Source organism: Lissotriton vulgaris, chromosome 5, assembly GCF_964263255.1.
Source record: "Lissotriton vulgaris chromosome 5, aLisVul1.2, whole genome shotgun sequence".
In the NCBI taxonomy this organism is placed as follows: Eukaryota; Metazoa; Chordata; class Amphibia; order Caudata; family Salamandridae; genus Lissotriton; species Lissotriton vulgaris.
The window spans coordinates 1,840,384,451-1,840,404,121 of record NC_141693.1 but is presented as its reverse complement, the minus strand read 5'-3'; positions in this window follow the sequence as shown (position 1 = coordinate 1,840,404,121).

Sequence of the window (19,671 nt, the reverse complement as noted above, 5' to 3'; positions counted from 1 at the left end):
ATCCAAATAAGAACCAGGATGTAATAGAAGTGCATGTATTAGTGTAAGTATGAATGTAATATCTTGGTGTCTACAGGACGTCGTCCATAGAAAAAAGTTTCTATGTTCAGCCCTATGTATCTAAGGGTTACTGCACCCTCCGTCACAAGAGCAGTTTACAAAGATTGCCAATGCCACAATCCGCTAATTGCAATGGTAGATGGAGCAAGTCTTTGAGCCTGAAATTTGAATGACAGTAGCTACTGGAGTCACCCTGCCTTCCTTTTAAAGGTTCGGTCAAGAACAAGGCACATAAATCTTACACATGATGGTAATGAAAGTAGGTACATTATTAATTGAAAAAGGTATCTCCACAAAGAGGCCTCTTTATTTACTTGTCTCGGAAGAGTCTAATTCACCCAATATGGGATCAATATTTTATATCCATACTTGGCACGGTTCCTTGGTCTTGAAAGAGTTGGCACTACCCAGCAGGTCTAGTGAGCAACTCCTCTGCCAAATCCAATACTTTAACAAATGGGTCCATAAACTCTAACATCTTGAATTGACAGACCACACCTGGTCTAATATTTGTAGAGTCTTTCCTGTACTTTGGAAAGAAGAGGTTTGAGGTAAATAGCAGGGATAAAGTCATGCTGGAAAACACACAGGCACACCCGGAGTCCGTTTCCATACTATACTATCAAAATTGCAAGTTTGGTGAAAATCTTACTGTTTGGTGAAGCAAAGGGAATCATTTTCTGGTTCTTTGCTCTAATCCTCGCAGCGAGACATGTTTCACACCATTATTTACTGAACCCTAAACTATCATTAGCATCTCCATCACCGTATGAGTAAGAAGTAGAGTCAGTATCTCTGAGAGTAAGCCTGACTCAGAGAAACAGGAGCCTTGTGCCTAATCTGACATCTACCTCTAATTGTTCGCGCTATATAAAACTTTATAAATGAATAAATATCAGAGGGTTTTCTATTAGAGTCTCAATCGCCATCACCATGGGAAGAATCAGATTCGATTAAACAGAGTGAAGAATACTAGAGGGAGTTTTTGTGTCAAAGTGACCACTCTGGAAGAGCCAACACCTGATTGCTTACCAGTAAGCTTCATCACTCCTAGCCACAGTCTTCCTCGTTACAGTGCTTATCATACAATCCCTATCCACACACGGTGCCCTTCGTGCACTACCATGGATATCATAGCAGCTAATGGGCAGGGAGAGGAGGGAACCTGGACTGTGACGGAGAAGGCTGGGACTAGGAAAAATGAAGATCACTGGTACGTAATCTTCACGTTTCTTACAAAATGAAGATTTGACAAGAATTGAGAACAAATGCTGCAGTCAAATCTGTAGTACACACAACCTTTATTTATATCTTTACCACAGCCTTCAAAAGGATATCATGGCAACAATTTAGTGGTACATAAATAGAATTGAACACTCTTGTGTTCAGGAAAGAAAACAAAATAATACCTTTGGTAAGAAGGCTAAACAAATGACAAAAATAACTTTTGACAAGCATCTAAAGCCTTGGGAGTGTACCTGTAATTGGTAATTATTTACATATGTATCTGAAAAGATCTGTTGCTGCTCTAAAGATTTCCATCAACAAAATACCCTAAGCTTCGGCCCATGAGGTTCCTAGCCCCTCTGGTGGAGGGACAATATGGGGACAATATGATCACACGGGATTGTTTGCTAGGAGCTACTATATACTGAGATAAGTGCATATTTCCCTCAACGACCAAGGGTGGCAGGAGATATTTTTCTACCTTTGTTACCTGGACCAAAAGAAACTGAAAGGGACTTACAATGGTGAAAAGACTCAGTTCTTTCCAGATGAATATGTAAATCTCTTTTAACGTCTAGTGTGTGAAGAGCAGGAACCCAACACCCAGTACATATTGTTTGGTCTCAAGGGCAACACGTTTTCATGTGTATTTTGTCCTTAGGACAAGTAGGACCAACCCCCTGCAGCACAAACCCTTTGGCAGCCAGTTTGCAATACTACATTATGGATCAGTAAAGGGCACGGTCTGCAGGTAAGGTAATATTTTTTTTCCATATCTTAATGCTGTTCAAACTTGTATTTATGGTTCATTAATTGAAAGACTTTATTATTAGGGTGAAGTAAATGTTGTAAGCTATGACTGCACTACTGACAGTGGTTCCAGTATATGAATGTGTACACACGTTTTCAACGTTTAGCAATATAAGTCTGTGTATAATGCTCCCAGAATGCTTTCTGATTTGATGAAAGGAAGATTGATGATTCTTTGTTTTCAAAATATGTCGATAAAAAAATGAAAGCACGAAAAAAACATTTTGTTACACTACTGTAACATTTCAGGTATCATTTCTTTGCAGCATCATTTAGTAACATGTGTTAATGCATGCTAGTATATCTCAGAAATATTCATAATGGAAAATCTGTGTAAAAAGTTTCAATAAGGTTATGGGAAACAAAAATGAACAAGCACTGGAAAAGCCAGTAAGTCTGAAATTTTTTTAGTTTTGTCAATGTGTGACTTATTTTGGCATGGTTTTTGTAAACCCTTATTGGTGTGGGAGCTGCCGGGCCCTCACCATTATAACAAACATTGGCAAAAGCAAAAATAGTTTTTGGTCTCAAAAAGCACACACTGCCACAGTAGTCACTGGCACTGAACAAAACTACTTTGTGTGCCGATATGTTCCTTGTGAAAAAGCAGAATGCTGTCGCCCACAGTGAAGCTAGCTGATACAGGGAGGAATAATTTTAATAAACGTAAAAGGTCATGTTCAACGCCAGACCAAATTAAGGTCCCAATTATTAAAAGTGCACCTATGGTACATGACCTTGCATTTAGTGCAGCTATACGGCTATCGTGAATTCCCCAGAATTTACAGAAGTGGGCCAATAAGTAGTACTCCTAGAAAAAATATTTGTGAACTGCATTTTAGCATGAGCAAATATGCATGTGTAAATTTGTTCATGTGAAAATCTGAGTGCTTGCGAGTTCACTTTTTCCCAACTCTGGAAGAAGGTTTACATCTGCCACTGTCCGGAGTAAGTTTCCAACATTTCTCAGTATGGGAAAAGATTAGAGAAGAGTTGTTGAAAACCCTTAAAACATATAAATTAGTAGGTTTGTGCCGACTCAAAAGGGCATTCTAACCCTGGAACTATTGCTTACTACTAACATCAGCCCCAGGATGTAGATCTGCGGAAACTTGGTAACATAAGGGGATTGCAAGTATTCAAATACTACTATGGTATGGGCCCTGGCATAATCAAAGAGGCTATAGAAGGGCTCTTATATAATGAGATTGCTGCTATAATTTGTCTCTGCATTATATGGCACCAAATAGACAAGTGGATTTTGTTACAGGACAAAATATTTATGAAGTAACCAGTCCCATGGACAAGTAGATATTTTAATAAATTCCACACCCCTGGAAGAGCTATCGTCTCTGGAAACAAATGATCTGAAACACAAATGGGAAGCTTGATCTTGTAACCCATGAAACTAAGAGTTTATCTTGGGTATAAAGCCAGGCTTAAGTCTTAGGACAACTTTGTTATGTAGGCTTTTTAGGTAAAAAGAGTCTACACTTCAAGAAACTAACTCTTTCAAACCACTAGCAGATAAAACAGTCAATAAAAAGGCAATCTTAAAAGTTAAAAAAGAGAAACCCAGTGGCCCCAAGGGTTCAAGGCTTCAGACTGTAAACCATTCAAAACCAAAAGGAAGCAAAATACCATACTTGCAAAGAGGACAAGTATCAGGGTGCTGTTGAGTAACACCCTGAAAGAGCCTGGAGGTCAATATCTTAAACAATGACGAAGAATTCAGTGGGTCTATAATACCTTTAAAAGCTGCTCATTGCACCCTGAGGGTAAAGGCTCATATTCTTTTCTCAAAAAATTGGTCAGAAAGGAGGTTAATATCTTAAAAGGATTGAAGCATACAGTGACTAACCCCCGTTTGCTTGCACCATTTAGAGAAATGTAACTATTGTCATATGATTGTCTTGTAGATTGATGTTGACTTTCCTGTATAGAAGATGTCACTGTCTCTGAGCATCCCATCTCTCTTAACGCGAACGTTTAAATATTCTTGAGCCTGAGGTGTAAGAATGATTGATGTAGAAAAGGCAGCCATGTTAATGAACATGGTGAAAGGAAAAGGTGAACTGGTGGATATCTTACCCGAAGACACTGACTAGAAAACCAAGGTCTCAATGAAGAGTAAGGTGCGATCAGATGCACTTATGCCCCCTCAGCCTGATTCTTCTTTTTCAGCACCTTCAGAGCAGAGGGAATATGGGATGCCGTATAACCATTTGAATGAATGTGTAACATGTAATGTAAGATTTTGCTATTTGACTGCCCGTGAGAATCAAGACTTCTAACCCCTGAATCACTGGGAGGAAATTTAAGTGTTATGAAAAACGCAGATATCTACCTTCAGTTCGAAGACTCGTCTGGTTTTTGCTGAGACCACCTCCGTTGGACTTTGTGATCTCTCAATGTCGTTCCCCAGCACTGCTAGCTGGCATTAGTTATTATGACTACTGAAGACAGAGGGGCAAGAGAGGCTCCAAATATTAAATTACTCCCAGAAAAGCACAACTCCATCTGTTGTCCTAGGCAATCTGACATTGGGATCTGAGCTGTCAAGTCCAATTTTCAGGGACACAGTACTGAAGGAGTAGACATAGCAGTTTCAAGAATAATTTTGTCCTCGGAACAGCCGCCGGAACAGTCAAGTGACCCTGCACTTTCAAAAAGTCATTCTGAGACCTAAAGTCCCTTTTCAAGAAGGGGATGTAAGTACTGGTAGTTTGTGAACATCCTGTCTATCGGCAGGAAGACTCCCTCCAGCACTTTCCGAAAATGAGCCCCTAGGATGAAACGAAAACTTTAGATAATGTTGCACACCAACATCGAATCCTTTTTTTGTCTTGAAAAAAGAAGGAACAGAGATAAGCCAATCATCAAGGTACAGAAATGATTTGACCCCTTTCAATTGGACGTAAGCAACCACAGGGGCAATTACCTCTGTGAAGACTGTTGATGTGCACAAAACTCTAAAATACAGAGTAAAAATCAGGAATTTCAGGGGCGGAGCTTGCCGAACCCTAAGATGGCTACGCTTTGAGCGAGCTCCGTGCAGCCACCACTACTATCCTGAACTTATCGGGCTTCCATGCCTCATTGTCTGCTCCTGTGCTATGATGAACAGGAGCAGATGATTGCAGCACCGATTGAGTCGGTTTGTGCTCGATAGGGAGCAACGGTGCTGCTGTCGTGGACTAAGGCCTCGGAGCGCGTCTGTGGAGCCGCCTGGACTTGGCGCCTGGACGAGCCTGGGAGCGGCTGATGGTGTGTCACGCGGCCCCCTGCCCAACGTTGAAGCGTCTGAGAAACGGGCAGCCCCTCATAGTGATCCCCGCCGCACGGTGTGATCTGCGGCGGGGAGAAAGCACAGAGTGCGGCAATCATACAGTGGGGAGAGGCCCGCCGAGGCCATTGCTGCTGCACTGCTTGTCGCCCCCCCCCTTGCGGCGGACCTCTCGATGACATGGAGGTCTAGCCTGGAGTGCCCAGATTCCTCTCGGTCCAGGGGGCAAGAGATGCTTAGCTCCCGATTCTGGATAGCGGAGACTCCACTCACCCGTGTTGTGAAGGTAGAGCGAGAGGACGCCGCTGAGGAGCGTGCTGCTGCGCTGCCACGCCTGAGGCTCTGATCCTGCACACTCTGGAAGCCTGGAGACTGCCTTGTGGCGTGCGTTGTACCCCTGGGACTGGGTAAGAAGCGTGAGGGACGGTGAGCAGCGCTTCGTGGCCGGCAGCAGTGAGGCCTCTGACATTGGTGCAAGGGTGTAGCGGCCAGCCCATGCATGGATGATTGAGGGCCAGGTCCCTGCATTTAAGTGGTTGTTTGCCATTGCCTGACCCAGTTCAGGGTAGCGTCTGAATCTTCCACTATTGGAGCTTTATGTGCATAGTCCTCGCTCCGGAAGCGGTATGGTCCCTTGATCTCTGAAGAGCACAGGCCTGTGGTGCTGGGCTAGTTGTGGCTGCAAGCAAATTGCTGCCCTTCTTTGATATCTGCTCCGAGCGTGACTATACGCCCGAGCCGTGCTAGCAGGTGCCCTGTGGTGTGCCGCCTCTGCCTTTGTCTCGCCTATTGTGTGCCAGGGGACTCACTGTGCCTGTAAACCCACTTGCAGCCACTGGGAGAGTGGTGGCAATCTCTGCCTTCCAGATCTTAGGAGTAGTACGACTGGTTGAGATAGTGAGCGATTCATGCTCCTTCTCGGGCTATAATGGGCAAGGTAGACAAGACCCAGTCAAAGCTGCAAGTTGAACAGCGCAAGTCCCGATCTAGAGATACACAAGGCGGCCCTTCCACGGATGACCATGAGGGAAGCTACGGGAGACCTAAAGCAGGAAAAAAGCCTGCAGAAAAGTCTCTCTACCATTGACAGCAAGATTGACACTCTTGCATATCGTATGGACAGAATGACTGAACGCAGAGATAAGCATGGCAAGCGCATCGACATGACTGAACGATGAGTAACTGAAGTAGAGGAGGCGCAGACGGAGGTCAGTGACTCGCAGAAACAATTTGCCTTGCAAGAAAAGGCTGAGGATTTGGAGGCGAGGTCTAGGAGGAGTAACCTACGCATCCCGAGAATGCCAGAGACCACCTCCACTGGCAATATGGAGTTATTCGTTGAAAAACTGCTGGTCACACTCCTGGGTCGCAAAATATTCTCTGAAATGTTCATTGTGGAGCAGGCACACAGGACCCTGGGCCTCCGACCTCCACCGGGGGCACCGCCTTGGCCGGTTTTTCCAAGCTCCTCAATTACAGGGATAGAGACGCTGCCCTGACACAAGATAGAGCTATTGGTGCACTCCACTATGACGGTTCCTCAAGCTCCCTCTTTCCAGACTTTACAGCGAAAGTTCAAGAAGCTAGACGCCAATTCATTCCTTTGAAACTGTGGTTGCAAGACCAAAATATAGACTACGCTATGCTATACCCAGTCAGGCTAAGGGTAAACCTTAACGGCCACTCCAAGATCTTTCTCGATCTGAAATCTCTTCAGAAAGCACAGAAAGATTTGCCTAAGACCCAAGAAGCAGTCGGGGCTCAATGGGACCGGAGGGGGCGGCTGGCGGGGCTCAGGTGGCGAGGAGTAATGCAGCCCCGGCTGCACCCTGCTGGTGCACGCCTTATCGCTTCGACTGGTCCTCTCTTGTCCAGTTGTACTTCTTTCCTCCTTTGCTCCCCTCGGTCTGAATCCCGGGTCTGGGTGATGGTTCCTGTTCTATATAATTTATGGCCCGGCATACTGCAAGTATTGTTTAGTATTTCTATATTGCTAAGTTGCACTGGACCCTGCCTTCATGTTTGATTTTCCGGCTGTTTGGTGGCCGCTTTGTGTGTTGGGCGAGGGGGGGGTGGCTGGGCATCTGTTCATGATGGAAGCATCTGAATAGTGTTTATTGGCTGCACTGTGGTTTAAAAATAGCGCTTTTTCACTTTGTTCTTTGAAGTGCTGAGGGTAACATCCGCCCCGTGTGTTACTGTCCACATTTTGCAGTAAATGGGTTTTTGGTAGGGTGGGGGAGTGCTGGAGGGTCTCGTCAATGCTCATTTGGGGATTGCATGGCGTGGGAGGGGGTGGGGCTTGATACGCTATGTTTGTTTTTGGGTTGTTTTTTTCTGGATGCAGTATATGCATGGTACTTTCAAAGTGCAACACAAGTGTTTCTGCTTACAAGGGTGATCCAATGGTCTCGCGCTCCTTTACTGTGGCGGGAGGGCTGATGCTGTTACAATTGTACATGCGGTCCTAAGGTGATGGTTTGAAACTATTAATTTGGAATGTTAGGGGCCTCAATGACTTTCGGAAAACCAGGAGGGTGATTGCCTACCTCAACCTGCCTAGTGACTCGCAGATGCTCACCCATAGGTGTCTCCATGGCGTCTTCCACGCTGCTGGTTTTTCTACCCACGCCTGTGGGGTGCTGACATGGGTCAACAGTAAGGGTGAAATATCTCTGGAAGCCCTGGAAACAAACAGGGAGGGGCGGTTTGTTATTTCTAAGATTAAGGGGAGTGGATGGAGTTCATAACTATTAATGTGTATGGCCCGAACTTTGAAAGTCCGCAATTCTACAGGGACGTGCTGACACCTACAATGCTGGGCACTCCTTCCACAGATTTGGGGAAGGGATCTTAATTGTGTCCTAAATCCGGTGCTGGATCGCTCCGGGTAGCAAGTGCGGAGGCAGTCGGGTGCATCCAGTGCCGTCGAAGACGCTCTGACGGAGCTTAACATGATTGATGTCTGGCGCTCAAGAAACAGAGGTCCTGCGGGATTCACACATTACTCTGCCCCTCATAACCTGTATACCAGGATGGATTACTGGTTTGTCCCCACTCTACTTTCCGCAGTTATTCATAGCTGCAAACTTCACCTGCACTCATATTCCTATCATTCCCCCATCGAGTTATGGCTGGAGACACCGTCTAAGCGAGAGGCACCGTCTAAACGAACAGCACCCTTTACGCCCTACTCGATCAGGCGTTCAAGATGGAATTAGCAGAATCCATTGAGAGTTTTTTTTACATTAATATTGGCTCTGTTCCGCTGTTCTCCACCACATGGGAAGCTTTCAACGTGTATATAAGGGGGATAGGCATGTCCAAACACTTAGGACTGCTCCGGTCTATCAGGAATCAACTGACAAACCTGGAACAGAAACATGCAACCCTCGACCGTGAGGTCCAAGAGGGAGGCACCGAATGGGCGACAGCGGAACTACGGGACACATTGGTAAAGTATCACGAAAAGGTGGACAGGGAGGTCAAGTTTCTTGGCAAATACGCTGTTGCCAAAAAGTATGGTGAGGGTGAGCGCCCAGGTGCCGCTTGCAGCCATCCTGAAGGTAAAGCGGGAGAAAACTGGAGTCACAGAACTCCGTTCAGACACTGGCGACCTCCTGCAGGATCCAGAAGCCATCGCTAACAGGTTTAGGGATTATTATTCCAATTTATATCAGTCCCGACTACAGAGAGGAGGGGACAGTGTGGTAGAGTACCTGTAATACATCAAGCTTCCTTGGCTGGAAGACGGGCACAGGAAAAACTTAATTAGACCCTTTGAGGCCTGGGAAATCCATGAGGAGCTGAAATCTATGAGAGCAGGGAGCACTCCCGGGCAAGATGGCCTAACTATAGCATTTTACAAGGAGTTTGGGGATCTCTTGGTCCCTCACTTGATATCACTTTTTGAAGAGATGTGAGAGAGTTGGACGATGCCGCCATTGATGCGGGAGGCCATGCTGGTCACCATTCCAAAACCGGGAAAACCACTCGATGAGTGCTCATCGTATAGGCCGCTATCGTTGTTGAACTTGGACACAAAACTTTTTGCTAAAGTGTTGGCCAATCGATTGGCCCCATTAGTTACAACCCTGGTCAGCCCTGAACAGGCTGCTTTGTGCCTGGTCGCACACTCACATTCAATCAGCGTACAGTCTTTGGGGCAATTCAGCATATTAAGCCTGAAGTTAAAGCAGCTGCAGTATTCTTAGATGCTGAGAAGGCTTTTGACTCGGTTGAGTGGGATTTTATGATGCTAGTCCTGAGGTGAATGGGTGTGGGAGACCTTTTCTCTAACTTAGTGGCTGTCTTGTATAATTCTCCCAGCCGCCAGGGTCAGAGAGGGTAATGTAGTTACAACCCCGTTCAAATTATCTAGGGGGACCCCACAAGCGTGCCCATTGTCGTTGCTCCTTTATGCAATAGTGGCTGAGCCCTGGCGTGCTCACAAGAGTACCATAGTCACTGCAGGGATCATTTCCCTGTTTACAATCTAATCATGTCCGCCTATGCGAATGACACCCTGCTATTCATTAGGGACTGAGTCTAACCTCTCCCCAGTTTTGATGGAGGTGTTGCGCTATGGCAAATTTTCTGGTCTCCATAATAACTGGGCGAAGACCGTCATTTTCCCGGCTCACGGCTGCTTTGGATCCCATCTAGTTGGATTTTCCATTGCAGTTGACTACCGACTTGGTGCGTTACCTGGGTAAACCGGTTCACACCAACTCTGAAGTGGTGTTTAATGACAATTATGGTAAAGCTGTGGCCAGACTAGAGGATGATATCTGCCGGTGGATACATTTGCCTTTATCTCTCATGAGCCGAGTTTCTCTGATGAAAATGGTGGTCCTTCTTCAGTCCTTTCTCAGTTTTTATTCTTGTTCTGCAACATACCGATGATACTTCCTTACCACTTTTTTAAGCGACTTAAATCACTCCTGATTCAGCTTGCCTGGGCTAGTAAGCACCCGCTTGTCCGATAGGAGATTTTAACGCTACCTTACTCTATGGGAGGGCTGGATGCCCCCGATTTGGCACTTTACTACTATGCAGCTCAATTTATGCATGCTTTTTACTGGTTACATCAGAGAGTCCTTCCGCCTCATTTGCACCTAGAGAAGGTTGCGGCTGCGCCCTATTCCTTGACTTCGCTTCTGTTCAGTGACCCTCACAGGCGCTTGGGTGGGCCAAATTCTATCAATACCACTGTACATGCATGGTCGAACATCTTGAAGAAGCAAGCAGCAACTATAATATATTAATCTTCAATCCTTATTGAGTTGTGCGCTTGGCTGTCGATCCTCCTTGAACCAGGGGCGCAACGAGTCCTTACAGCCCTAGACATTACGTGTATTGGCGACTTATTTGTCAACGCATTGGGCGGGATTGGGACGACATTGCCTCGTATGGGCGGGAGGTTACCCCTCTGACTATATTTCACTATTACAGGGTGAGGCACGCTCTTCGCAGCACTCAGGATGATGAATTGTCTGAGCCTCCAGAAGTGACGCCGTTTACTCTTATGTTAAAAGCAGATACTCCCTGCAAAGTGGTATCAAACATTTATTCTCTAACACAGTACTACCGGTGGCATCACTTCACTAAGGCTAGACACAAATGGAAGACTGATTTCGACAGAATGCTAGATGATTTCACGTGGTGCAACTGCAGCAAGGCCATGCAGCGTATCTCCCTGAACGGCTGGCACCGCCTCATACATTTTTTAATTTATCAACACACCGCTCCGACTTCACAAATATGGCCTTCGAGACTCTGTGAGGTGTGTGAGATGTGGTCTTGATTCCAGCAGCGAAGGGTAGGTGCATACAGCGAAGCTCAGGCATTACCAACCTTGCGGTGGAAGATCTACCTGAAGCTTTACCCGCTGGACACTGTCGTTGTCTGACTGTTTTTAATTTTAGGTATTGACAGTCACAACTAGAAGAAGGGTAATATAGTATTGCTTCTCCCTTCACCTACTAGTGTGGTAGCCATAGGAGCATACATACACCAGACTCTAGGGTATTAGCGTAGACAGTTGCTTACACCATTAGATACTTGCTAATTAGTCTCCTGGGTCCTGAAGAATCGCTAGTCAACTTCACAGTAGCGAGAAACATGTTTGAATTTTGAATTTTAAAATATTTATACAGCGCACGTACACCCAAAGGTTTCATGGCGCTACAGTAAGCAGAGTCTCTGAGGTCATGGAGCGGGGAGAGAAAATGAGGAGAATTTATGAGGGGAATGCTTTGGAAAAAAGAAAGGTTTTTAAGGCCTTTCGAAAGGGCTGGTATTGATTGGAAGTTCTGAGTTGCATCGGAAGGGAGTTCCAGAACACAGGGGCGAGGGTGGAGAATTTAGACCCTCCCCATTTCTTACGACGGAAGCGAGGAACTGTGAGTAGGTGGTGAGCAGAGGAGCGAAGTTCCCTGGGGGGGACATAAGGTATGATCTCCGAGGAAATAAAAGCAGGGGACCTGCCTAGCTGGGCCTGAAAGGCGAGACAGCCCACCTTAAAAAGGGAGCGTTCGCGCACAGGGAGCCAGTGCAGGGATTTCAAGAGGGGAGTGGCGTGATGGGATTTCGTCAGGTTGTATACCAAGCGGGCCGCTTGGTTTTGGACCAGCTGGAGACGACGTACGCTATAGGCTGGCATGCCATGGTAAAGAGCGTTGGCATAATCCAAACGGGAGATGACCATGGCCAGTACAATAAGTTTCAGGGCTGTGAAGGAGAAGAAGCGGGAGACTTTACGGATAGTGCGGAGGGATAGAAAAGAGGAGGAAACCACCGAGCTCACCTGGGAGTGCATAGTGAGTTGATCATTGATTTTTATACCCAGGGTTTTGACGGAGGAGGTAGGGGGTGGGGGGGGACCAAGTGAGGAGGGCCAGAAGAGGGGGGACCAGGGACTGGAGCAACCACCTGTCAGAACAAGCTCTGTCTTATCTGGATTTAGTTTCAGGTGGTTGTGATTCATCCAGTCCCGGATGAAAAGCATGGTGGATTGGAATTTAGATTTGGAGTCAGGGGAGTGAGACAGAGAAAAAATGAGCTGGAGGTCATCCGCATAATTGTATACGGAGACCTCCATCTGTTGAAGAGCAAAGATGAGGGGGGCTATATACAAATTAAACAGTAGGGGGGAAAGGGAGGAGCCTTGGGGGACCCCGCACACTACCTTCCGTGGTTCAGCCCAGAAGTCCCCCAGGCGAACTGCCTGGGTGCGTCCGCTTAGAAAGGAGGACAGCCAGACCAAGGCGGTGCCTCCGATCCCCGCCGCTCCGACACGGGAGAGTAAGATGGAGTGATCTACCGTGTCGAATGCGGCCGAGAGATCGAGTAGCACCAGGGCCTGGGGGATGCCAGTGTCCATTCCCTCTCTAAGGTTGTCCAGTACAGAAAGCACGACCGACTCGGTGGAGTGAGCCGGTCGAAAGCCGGCCTGACGGGGCGCCAGGATTCGGTTTGCTTCCACGTAGGAAGATAGTGCTTTGGTGACATGCCGCTCCAGGACTTTCCCTAGGAAGGGGAGAAGGGAGATGGGGCGGTAGTTAGCAGGGACGGAAAGATCTGATCCAGGTTTTTTTAGAATGGGCAAGATTATGGCAGATTTGAGAGCGGGGATGACCACGCCTTGGGCCAAGGAACTGTTAAGAAAGGTGAGGGGGGGTAGCGGACAGTTGGTGAAGACATGAGCAAGAATATGAGCAGGACAAGGGTCGTGAGGGGAGCCAGATTTGACCAGAGGGAGGAGGGAAAGGAAAGAATCTTCTGTTAAAGGAGGGAATGAGTGAAGGCGGGCGTCTGTCGGGGGACAAGGAGGGATTCGGAAAGAGGGGGAAGGGGGAAGAATATTGGCCCTGATTGTCGCAATTTTATCCAAAAAGTAGGAGTTCAGGGTATCACAAAGAGGTTGAGAGGGGGAGGGTGTAAGGGTGGTTCGATCAGAGTATGCGAGTTTCTTAATGATGGCAAAAATTTCTCTGGATTTGTTCTCCGCAACTAGGATTTTGGAGGAGAAGTACCGGACTACAATAAATTCTAGATGATAGCTGGAAACATTACTTTCCATCACTCTCCTCTAGATAAATTGTTTTTGACTAAAGCAGTGGCCCTCCTGAATAAAGTATTCCCGGTACCACTAGCTTTATTTTAACTCACTACACCACGTCTGCCCTTTATTTCTGGCCCCATACCCGCACTTCATCTATACGGCTGTTGGAAAAAGATCTCCGCTAAAAAGAGCCCCTCTATGAGGTGTTGCCCGTTGGGTATTGCACCGCCGACCCAACGAGGAGCAGGCCCAAATGATGAAGCATGACACCTGAAAGGGTGTGTGAGGGCATTAAATCCAACAAAATGGATTCCCAGGGTTACCTCCTGGTTACCCTGCCTTGAATCATCTGCATCACAGACTGTATCATGTTCATTCCTCCTTTAGGAACAGCACGGCAATTTTTGTATAGATGTGGTCTTGACCCTGCAGGGTGCTTATACATGGCTTGACTGCTTACACATGGCTTGACTGTGCCCAGAGGTAGCCAATTATTGGTTAATCACATTCCAGAAACTTAGCGAGATTGCGGGTGAGACCCTAGACCCAGACCCATTGCTGGTTTTGGTTGGCTATTCTAAACCACTCTAAAAAATATTAGGCGCTTAGTGGACATGGGGCTACTCTTGGCCAAGCGGGTAGTGGCGATGCATTGGGCCAGAGCCCCCCCCCCCATTGTGCAATGGTCCCGCGATATGTTACACTGCAATACGCAAACCAAACTGTACAGTGAACTGCTCCCTCCCCAGAACTGCCCTAAGAATTTTTGGAGTCTATATCAAGAATATTTGGCTAATAAGACATAATTGGCTTTCATGAGGCTCTCTTCTCCCTCTCCCTGTGTGCGCCTAGTGGGTTGGTTGCGGCGCTGAGCTGCTGATTATCCTTGTGGGGATAGTTCTTGCGTCATGGCCTGGGGTAATACATCAAAGGGCAGTCATGGTGGTACCTTTGGTGGGCCTACCCACTCTCCTTGTTTCGCCGAAAAGTGTTCAATGTAATTCATGATGATGGTGATTGTCTCCCAGTATTTGTCATCACTCTTTACTGTTAAGCCCTTCAATACTATACACTCTGCACAGAAGATCTTTTGATCATGTATGTATGTATGTATGTATGTATGTATGCTGCAACAGTTTTTTCCTTAATTCAAAAATCGATATTCTTGTTTTGTTTTATTCATTTGCAAAATGTAATAAAGAAATACAAAAAAATTTAAAAAAAACATGAATTTCAGTGAGAATGGATGGGTGGTACATGGAAATATGCATTTTAAAGATCAAGAGTCATTAAGTAGTTGTCTGGAGGTATTAGAGGAATTACAGTGTGAAGATAAAACATTTTGAAACGTGCTTACAGTGTAATACCTATAGGTTTCCATCAGTCTCTGTTCTCTTAAAGTTCTCAAGATATTCTATTAGGTTTCTCTTTTTGCATAACGTGTTAATGTTCTGTAACAGAGTTTCTCTTTTGCTGGGTTGTGAAAGAAGCAGAATGCTTTGAAACCACAAATGTGCAAGAGAGCATCTGAATTCCAGCTGATATCCATCTGATGCAATCTGCACCGCCCAATGATCTGTTATATTGCTCCTCCAGTGATTGACAAAACACATCAATCTACGATTTACTGGAATTTATTTTTTATTTTATTTTAAGAGTTTTATATAGAGCTAGCCAGCCCGAAGGTACCAGAGCGCTTTACAGCATGAACCACTCGTAGGATACATTAAGCATTTTATACAATGACTCATGACGCATCGCATAATATCGTCGTAGAGTGCAGAATGTCACTCGTAAGGTAAGTTATCACAGTAGAATGTACAGAGAACATAGGACGCCTCGCGTAAGGTCGTAGTAAAACGCACAGTGACTCACGATGGGATTCGACTGGGGAGGGAGGTAGACATGCAGAGAATGAGGTAGCGGTCATTTATGACAAAGTGTCTGAGTGCTACTTTGGCTTGTCTTCGGCGGCTAGTTTGTAGCTATCTGTTTGGGAGAGATCGGTTGAGGAGGAGGTCTTTGAGCTGCCTTTTGAATTTTAGGTAGGAGGGGTTAGTCCTGATATAGACTGGTAAGGAGTTACATATTTTCGGCGCACTTCCTGCGAAGGATCGAGAAGAGTTTTTTTGTTTGCGAGTTTTCGGGGGATAAGGAGTAGAGTGTTTGTACTCCTTAGGCTACTAGTCTGACCGGCCTTCTGGAGTTTAGCAGCCAGGTAGGCGGGTTTCCCTGTGTGCAGAGCTTTGTGCGTGAGGCAGGCGGTCTGAAGTTGGCACGCATTTCGACCGGGAGCCATTTTAGCTCTCTGCGTGCAGAAGAGATGTGATCATATGTTTTTTACTCCAGTGACCATTCTGGCAGCTGCATTCAGAGTTGATCTGAGGGGAGCAAGATGTGGTTTTGCTGCTCCTGTGAGGGTTGCAATCCCGTAGTCCAGTCTGGACAGTACCAGGGATTGAGTAGTTTGTTTGAGGTCGCTCGGCGGGATGAGGGGTTTTATTTTGCTGAGTAGTTTAAGGTTGAGGAAGGCGCTCCTTGCGGTGTTCTTGATGTGTTTGCTCATGTCTAGTTTGGGGTCCAGAGTGATTCCCAGCAATTTTACAGAATCGGCTAGGGTGGGGTTGTAGTTGAGAGCATCAATGGCTTTCATCCATTCTGTGATTTGGGGGTTCTCCTCTTTGTTGGAGATGAGGAGGATTTCCGTCTTGTCTTGATTTATTTTTAAGTGGTTTCGTGATAGCTAGTGCTGGGCTTCTCGTAGAGTGACGTTCAGTCTCTGAATGTCTTCGATGGGGGAGGTATCCAGATAGATTTGGGTATCATCTGCATAGAGGTGGAAGGGAATGTTTTTTATTTTAATATGGTGGTAAGGGGTTCCATATAGATGTTGAAAAGTTGTGGGGCAAGTACTGACCCTTGGGGGACACCCCTGCTCACGGGGAGTAGGTCCGATGAAAGTTCTTGATTTTTATACTTTGGGTAAGGTTCTGTAGGAGAGAGGTGAACCACTGTAAGACCACCTCTTCTGCACCAGCCCTTTCTTGAAGTGCTTTGATGAGTAGTCTGTGGTCAACCGTGTCGAAGGCTGACGATAGATGCAGGAGTATAAGTAGACAGCATTCATTTCCGTTCTACTTTATACAGTGTTGATTGTTCCTCCCATCTTTGATTGTATCCCCTTTCACCTTTTAATTTTCGTTCTTGACATCGCTCTAGGTTTCACTTTCATGACAGAATATATTTCAATGTTAGCAGCGCATGGTATTGTTTTGTCAACACCTTATCCTTCCATCTTTGCCAATGCCTTGACCTTGCATCCGGCACAAATGCCCGGTAAGCTATAGTGCTGGTCTTGCAAACTGGAGATTGAACATGCATCTCTACAGTACAGATTGAATGTTTTCATGCAGACCTGGTAATGTCACAATCGAAAATCCACATTAGAACAGTGCCCCTCGAACTTAACATGTAAAGAGCCATTGCTGTCTATTGAATTGCTCCAATCTTAAATGTAACACTATTGTATTTTTTACACAGTTGTCAAGCAGCCCTATGCTGTGTCTGACACCTTCAGTTTGTTCTGAATTTAAAGCCATCAGTACTTTGCAACGTGGGAATTACAGATTCACTTTTACCATCATAACTAAGGTTATGTGAAATCACTTATATGTGAAATTTCTTGAACATTATTGAGAATTTCATGGAATGCAATTGCTGGTATCGTGTGTGCAAATTGAAGGCACAGCTATACCTCGCATTCAAAAGTATTGGACGATACTGGCAGAAATGTGTGAGGAGAACAGGTCTTGGTTCTGAGAGTTCTCTGTTTTTGCAACATTTTTGGGTTGTTAGTTGTTTATTTGTATTTGTTACTGAGAAAAGGGATCATTTTTGTTGTCAGCAATTTTAACTGAACTGCAGCACTTCAGCATTGTAGTGTGTTCCAATGAAATGAACTAAGGGCTGTAGTTACTTTAAAAAGCAGCACTGTATTTTTTATATCATTTTATTTGGAAAAGTTAAGACTAAAATACCTGTAACAATCAACTCACCTTACATTGTCACACACTAAATAAATGTAATGCTAGGGGCTAACCCTTTAGGTAAACCCTTAACTCTATTTCTGAAACCCATAACCCTATGTCTTTATCCACAATCTCAAACTTATGACCCCTATACCACATACCCTTAATCTTGTACCCCAAACCGTTAACCCTAAAACCATACCCATATATCAAATTCCTTTAACACTACACCGTAACCTTGAAGTAGCTTTTTGGGAAAATTTGAAAATGTGCGTTATCTGGTGAAAATTACTTTTGAAAATTGATGGGTTTTAACTATGCATAGTGTTGTAATTGATGAATTAATGATGTTGCACTTGAAATTATTTAACTGAGTATTTTTGAAATATGATTAATACTGTGAAGTCGTTATGCCACATTTTCGTGTGGGACACCATTTATTTTAATATGGAAGCAGTGTCTGCTGTGCTGCTCATCTTGCTCCTGCTCAATCCATCTCACAACCAGTGTCCTGCTGCAAATTATCTCTCTTCTCGTTTCTGCAGAGGACCAAGGTAATTACATTAATGATTCAAAGTTGAACAACTGTGTTAGGAAGTGTGTATTGTGAATGAGGCTTCTATTGTGTACCTAAAGTATCATAGTTAAGAACTTTCCGCTGAAAGTTCCATTGAAGGTGTGCTAATTCTATGAGCCAATGTTTAAGAAATATTTCATTTTGCACTAAACCTCTCCGGCATGCAGTTGCTGCGGGGGTAGGTGGAAGATTTCTTTTTACCATATGAAATGAGTTAGTACTAAAGATTATAAATATTACAATGCCGTTTCTGGTTTGCCAATGCGACCCTAACCATGATCAGAACATGATAAATTTGCAGAATCTATTATAAGATGTGTATATAAAACCTCTTGGGCTTTAGAATCGCAGAGGTAATATTTTATAGTTGTCCCTAGACTTGCTGCTGCTGTGGAGATTTCTCATATTTCCCTAGATTATGTTCATGTGACTTAGATTTTTCTAAAGGGGATGCTGTCAGTACTCACAGGTCAATCTTGGTTTCAAGTTTTATTTTATTAGTGTAGTTACTTAAAACCATTGCTAAAAAATGTATTATAAAAGTTTACATTATAAATTACAATTTTAAAAGAAAGATAAAAGAGAGAATTGATAAAATACTGTTAAATTAGTTCAAATCACTTAAGTTGGATGATCTGTCATGTTTAAAATGCAAGATTTAACAATTAATACAACAGCTTAGCAGCATTTAACCTTTTTACATTTAAGCCGTAAAATTGCATTGTCCAATTTAGTGCTGAGGCATGCCTATAGCTGTTGTTGCATTTTCTTCTCTACTAGCCTCAGAAACTTTACCAAACGGCAGTTCAGCTGTGTGTCCTTGGGTGCCAAACACACCAGCACCGCTTGCCTCTGTGTGCGGATGCCTCTGTAATTAAAATGTGGTATTAAAAACTGTTTCCGTTCTTGTGTCATTTCTTTACAGATGCAAAGCAGGTGCAGCATGTCTTCCTGCGCTTTACCGGTCAATCTTGGGGTTTTGCCTAGACTTGTCTAATTGGCGTTACATTTTATGAGTCTGTTTTAAAGTATTTGGGCCTTCATGGCTATTCATAAAAAGAATTTTGTACCACATAAATTAATAATTTTGTAATAGATCCATGTTTGCCTTATTTTCTTATCTGGAACTCATTTATTAATGTTACCACATTTATTCTGTTTTAGTTTATCTGAAATTCATATTTTTATGGAGAGTGTAGTCTCTAACAGCAAGATCTATTAATGATTTTGAAGTCCAATTAATTGGGTGAAAATTGGGATGTTTGAAATATTGAGGTTCAGGTGATTATTGATTGGGCTTTGACTCCCACAGCCTCTATACCCTTCCGCCTAAACTGCAAACCTTTAACCTCTTACCCATAATACCTAGAGCCCAAACCTCTAACCCTCATGTCCTTAATTAATTTCATTTCCATAATCATATACCCCAAGTCTTGAACCCTAATCCCATGCCCGAAACCTATATCTTTACTCCTATGTTAAAGTAGTTATTTTAAGAATTAATAACTGGGAGTGTTCTTTTTAGAATTGTATTTTCAAAGTTTTAAGACAGGACCATATTTTGTTAGATCAGCTGCTGCAGGAAGAAAGTATTTGAATTTCTATGCCTGCGAAAACT